The following is a 6016-nucleotide window of genomic DNA, read 5'->3' on the forward strand; positions in this document are numbered from 1 at the left end:
ATATGCAAATTCAAGCTGAAGTTGAGGAAAATTAAGTCAAGTCCACGGGAACCAAGATTTGACCTTAAGTCTGTCCCACTCGAATTTCAAAACCATCTCAGGAACAGGTTTGAGGCCTTGAGCACCAAGGAGCGTAGACCAAATGAGCTCTGGGAGGATACCAAGAAAACTGTATGTGAAGAATGCAAAAGATCATTACAAAGGCTAAAGATGAAAAGACCAAGATAGATGTCAGATGAGACTCTGAGTATTGCATTAGAGTGCCAAGAAGCCAAAGCTAAAGGAATAAATCAAAGAGCTGAATAGAAATTTCAAAAGGCAGCTCGGGACGACAAAGCAAGATACTATAATGAAATGTGCAGACAGCTGGAGTCAGAAGATCAAAAGGGCCTGACTCGCTCAGCGTTTCTTAAGCTGAAGGAGTTCAAAAACAAATTCAAGCCAAGGGTGGCAATACTTAAAGATAGTTTGGGTAGAATGCTGAATGATCCAGGATGTAAAAAAAGAAATGGAAGGAGTACACAGAGTCATTGTGTCAGAAGGAATTGGCTGACACAGAAGAATTTCATGAAAGGACATATGAGCAAGAACCTATGGTGATGAAGGAGGAAGTTCAAGTTGCTATGAAGGAAATGACAAAAAACAAGGCTCTAGGAGTTGACAGTATACCAATTGATTTATTTCAACAAACAGATGCTGCCCTGGATGTGCTCATTAAGTTGTGTCAGGAAATCTGGAGGACAGCCAGCTGGCCAACTGACCAGAAGAGATTGATATTTGCTCCCATTCCAAAGGAAGGTGACCCAACAGAGTGTGGAAATTATAGAACAATATCATTGATAGCACATGCAAGCAAGATTCTGCTGAAAATTGCCCAAAAATGTTTGGAACAATATGTCAACAGAGAACTTCCAGATGTGCAGGCTGGATTTAGAAGAGGTCATGGTAGTAGGGATATGATAGCTAATGTATGATGGATCTTGGCAGAAAGCAGAGAATACCAGAAGATTGTCTATCTGTGCTTCATTGACTATGCAAAGGCTTTTGACTGTGTGGATCACAACAAGCTATGGCTGACTCTGAGAAGATTGGGAATCCCAGAACATTTGATCGTGCTAATGCAAAACCTATACTTGGACCAAGAGGCAGTCGTCAGAACAGAGAAGGGAGACACTGGATGGTTCAAATCAGGGAAGGGGTCCGTCAGGCATGCATTTTGTCTCCATACCTTTTCAATCTGTAAGCAGAACAGATCATCCGAGATGCTGGGCTGTATGAGGAGGAATGTAGCATCAGGATTGGTGGAAGAATCATAACCTGCATTATGCATATGACACAACCCTGCTTGCTGAAACTGAGGAGGACCTGAAGCGCTTGCTGCAGAAGGTCAAGGACTGCAGTCTTCAATATGACCGAAGCTCACTATCAAGAAAACAAAGATTCTCACCATTGGGCCAACTGGCAGCATCAGTATGGATGGTGAAGAAATTGAGATAGTTAACAGTTTTAGTTTACTTGGCTCCACAGTCAACACTCTTGGTAACAGCCGCCAAGAAATCAGAAGACAAATTGCATTGGGAAAGTCGGCTGTGAGGGACCTCTCAAGCGTACTGAAGAGCAACGATGTCAGGCTGGAGACTAAGGTGTGCCTGATCCAGGCTACAGTCTTTGCAATTACATGCTATGCATTACAGAGTTGGACAGTGAATAGGGATGATAATTGATGCCTTTGAGCTGTGGTGTTGGAGAAGAGTGTTGAATATACCATGGACTGCTAGGGGAACAAATAGGTTTGTCCTGGAGAGGGTGAAGCCAGAATGCTCTTGGAATCAAGGATTCTGAAGCTTCAATTGATATACTTTGGCATGTCGCAAGAAGGGACTGGTACGTGGAGAGGGACATCATGTTTGGGACAGTGGAGGGACAGCGCAGGAGAGGAAGACCTTCGATGAGATGGATCAATTCTGTGAGTGGAGTGGTGGGAATGAATGTGTCTGAGACAGCGAGGTTGGCACTGGATAGAACGGCGTTTAGGGCTCTTGTACACAGGGTCGCTATGAGTCGCAAACAACTCAATAGCACATAACAACAACAACAAAAATCAAATATATATAAATCATATATATACACACACACATACAGACACACGTTTAGTTACAAAGTTCGTATACACCGCTTTTCACACCAGATCTTTCCCATTTGCTTCACCCACCCCTCCCTCCACCCATCGAATTTTGGGACCCTATGATTAACTAGCCCCTGCCCATCCTCACCCCTCTGCTCCCCTCCTCCACCTGTCTTGAATCTTCTCTTCATACAAGTTCTACAGTAATGGTCTTATAAAGTATTTGTCCATGAGTCTGAGTTCACTTAGCATAACTCACTACAGTACCTCCCAAATTAGGTAGTAATTTAAAAAATCATTGCTCCTATGTGTTGTGTTGTATTAAATCCTGTAGTGCTGTGAATGCTGATTTTATGTAAATACAATAAAATTGTTGAAAACGTTAATATTTTTCTATTTGTCATGATGTTGCCTTTTGGTTCATTGGTGAGGATTTTTGTTGATGCTGAGGTAGAACCATATTGAAGACTGTAGTCTTTGATTTCTGAAGAGCTTCAAGACTTCTCTTTCTGCAAAGAGATGTCATCAGCATAATCCAAGTTATCAATGAATCTTACTCCAAACCTGATGCTACCTTCTTCTTGGTACAGTCTAACTTCTTGAATGAGTTATTCAACATACAGCTTGAACAGATAATGGAGAAAAGATGCACACCTTTATTGATTTTAAATTGCGCTGTTTTCTTATTCTGTTCAGACAATTGCTTCTTGGACTATTTATGGGTTTCACATGATCACAATTAAGTGTCTGAGATTCCCATTCTTCTCAACACTGGTCATAATTTGTTATGTCCCATTTATGGTAAAGTTTTGTTCCTTTATGAGCTAAATATTGTTGTGTACTGTAGAGTAGAAACCAACCCACTGGTGACCTTCTGGCAGTAATTGCGCTGGAAGAGATGGCCTATCTTTCTCCCATGGAGGAGCTGATGGCCTTGAACTGCATGCCTCTAGGCCTGAAGCATAGTTTCTTGCCAGTAGGCCACCAAAGTTCCCTTTATCGGCTAATTAGTGTCCCCTTTTTGTCAATTTTGGAGGCAGCCCTTGTCACTTTGAGCTCTACTCCTCAGCAATCTACTGGCATCTCTCTCTGGCTTGTTTAATATTTTTTAATATTGATTTAACATACACACTATACTAATTTTCTCTCATTAACCTAACCTTTGCCAGATGTCACTATAACCACAAGCACAGGGGTTAGGATTTACAAACCATACATTTGAGGAACAGAATTCAATCCACAACAATGAGGTTTAACAGAAATTGTTATTAAGCAGTGTAAATTCTAAGTCTTCTATGAATTCATGACCTTTCATCTGCTCTCTTACTTCATAATTACTAAACCAGGCTAGTTTCCAGACCAGGATGCTCTGGTGGCACAGTATCAAGTTGTGTTGCTAACTCAAAGGCTGCACATCCCCAGAAAACTCAATCTACTAGTAACTCTGAGGTAGCAAAATGAGCAGTGTTTTTCCTGAGTGACTTACAACTTTGGACATCAGAAAGAGGGTCACTATGAGTTGGAATCAACAGTAGGGGAATCTGAAGGGCATTTGTTTAGTTTTTTTCCCACTTGAGTTTCCAAGCAAACTTAGAACATGTTCAGCAGACATACTGAAGAAAATTCACATTCTACTTTTTATCTAATATTATGCTTTTTCTTCTACTGCTCCACAGGATCATTTACTTTATTCACTTTATACCAAAGTCATATAAATGGAAAAACATGACAATTTCTGCTATTTTTTTTTTTACTTTAGGTTGTTTATTTTTCATTTCAATGCTATTTTTTAAGGTCATCATAAACATCTTTGTAAAAACTGTGAGTTGGACATAAAATTATTTTTTTCCATAATGAACAAAACCTTGTCTTTTAAGTGTTTAGCCTAAACTACCTAGTAATTTATTTATGCTGAAAAATCTTAATCATAAACCTTTAGTAATGCTGCCACCAGGTGGTTGTGATACTTGATTCATCCAGAAAGTTATTTGCTTTGAGTGAAAATGATACTTCATCCTTAAATTTTTCTATTGTAATAAAAGCAAATATTAAACCTTAAAAGGTTCACTGAAAGATGTCTTTTCTAACATATAAAGTTAGCAATTTAAAATCTGGTACTAATTCATTAGTTATTTTCATTCTTTATTGTAGGAGATACATATGTATCTCTTACTATCTCACAAATTGAGAAAAAGCCCAATGTTATAGACAATCTCTTCTCTTCATAATCTTAGTTTATAAGCTAAACTATGTTTTTAGAATAAAATTTCTGAAAGTCATTTAATTTTAAGCTAAAAACAGTAATTTTATTGTTTTCATGATACAAATTTAAAAATCTTAAAGCCAATAATTTCACTGTTCTATGACTAAAACCTAAGTTCTAAAGCACTACTGTCCTGTTCTTATAAATGTAACTGAAATTGCAAATAGTGAAGTTCTTTTCAAATCTTTATCAAATAAAACTACACCTTAAATTTGAAATTAGTCTATTCCCTTCTTTTTTATTTTGTTGTTATTATGTGGCATCAAACTGTCTGTAACCCATAGCTACCCTATGTACAGCAGCTCTGAACCCTGCCCTGTCCTGAGCCAGTCTAATTCCAACACATCAACAACCACTACTCCAGTTTCCAAATTTGAGTGCTTAGCCTCTGTTGGCATATCTTTTAATCTAAGTGTGCTGTGCTGTGCTGTGCTGTACACTGGGTTTTCAAGGACCTGCTATATTTCCGAAGTGGATGGCTAATCCTTCTTCCTACTCTGTCTTAATTTGGAAGCTTAGTTTTAGAACAGTATCTGACAGACATGCATTTTACCGACCAGATGAAAGACACTTCCCTTACAGAATAACGAATACATTCACTGCCCCTACCCCCCAAACATATGTGTCTTGTCTCTTCCCTTTCCCTACTACATCACCATTCCTTGAACTCTCTCCTACCTGGTCAGACCCTCCCTTCCCCAGCCCTAACACAAATTGCTTACTAGCAGTAACACTAGATAGTTCAAGAACTTTCTTACACTGATAGGGCGATAAGGTCTCTAGTGCCAGAACCTCTTCTAAACCTAGCTTTTATTTCTGGCAGTTCTCTGTCAATGCACTGTTGATTTCTGAATAATATTCCGCAGGATTTTCCTAGCATGTGATATTAGTTGATAATTTCCACACTGTCGGGTCACCTTTTTTGGAATGGGAACAAAATACGGATCTCTTTCAATCAGTTGGCCAGATAGTTGTCCTTCAGATTTCTTGGCACATCCTGGTGAGCACACCCAGGGCAGCATCTGTTTATGGAAATATGGTAATTAGTACTCCATCAATTCCTGGGGCTTTATTTTTTGCCAAGGCCTTAAGAGCAGCCTGAACTTCCTCCTTCATCACCACTACCTCTTGATTATATGTTGTTTCAAGAAATTCTTCTGTGTCAGCCTATTCTTATTAGTACAGTGACTGGATATTCCTTCCATCTTCTTTTAATGCTTCCTGAATCATTCAATATTCTGCCCATAGCACTTAATCACTGCAACTTGAGGCTTGAATTTGTTCCTTAGTTCCTTTACCTTAAGAAATGTCAGATCCAAGATGGCGGCAGAGGCAGAGACAGCGTGGTGAGCTGCGGGAGCAGCGAACCACTTAAAGCAGGGCCATTATGGCCTTCCACAGACTTTGGCGTATTGATAATTGAACACTTAAACAGTTGATGACTGGCACTCAGTGAAGATCGAGGTTCAACAACAGGAACTCAAGGATTCCCAAGGAGAAATGGGTGAGTCTCGTGGCTCCCAAACCCCCCCTGCAGAGCCCGCGCCGCGCCGCACAGCCGCTGCAGCTCCATGAGGCTTCCACAGCTGGAAGGAATGGATTCCCTCACCCAGGATGGATGCTGGGCA

The sequence above is a fragment of the Elephantulus edwardii genome, unplaced genomic scaffold (assembly GCF_000299155.1).
Source record: "Elephantulus edwardii isolate Elephantulus edwardi_28Jun2011 unplaced genomic scaffold, EleEdw1.0 scaffold00254, whole genome shotgun sequence".
NCBI classification, from domain to species: domain Eukaryota; kingdom Metazoa; phylum Chordata; class Mammalia; order Macroscelidea; family Macroscelididae; genus Elephantulus; species Elephantulus edwardii.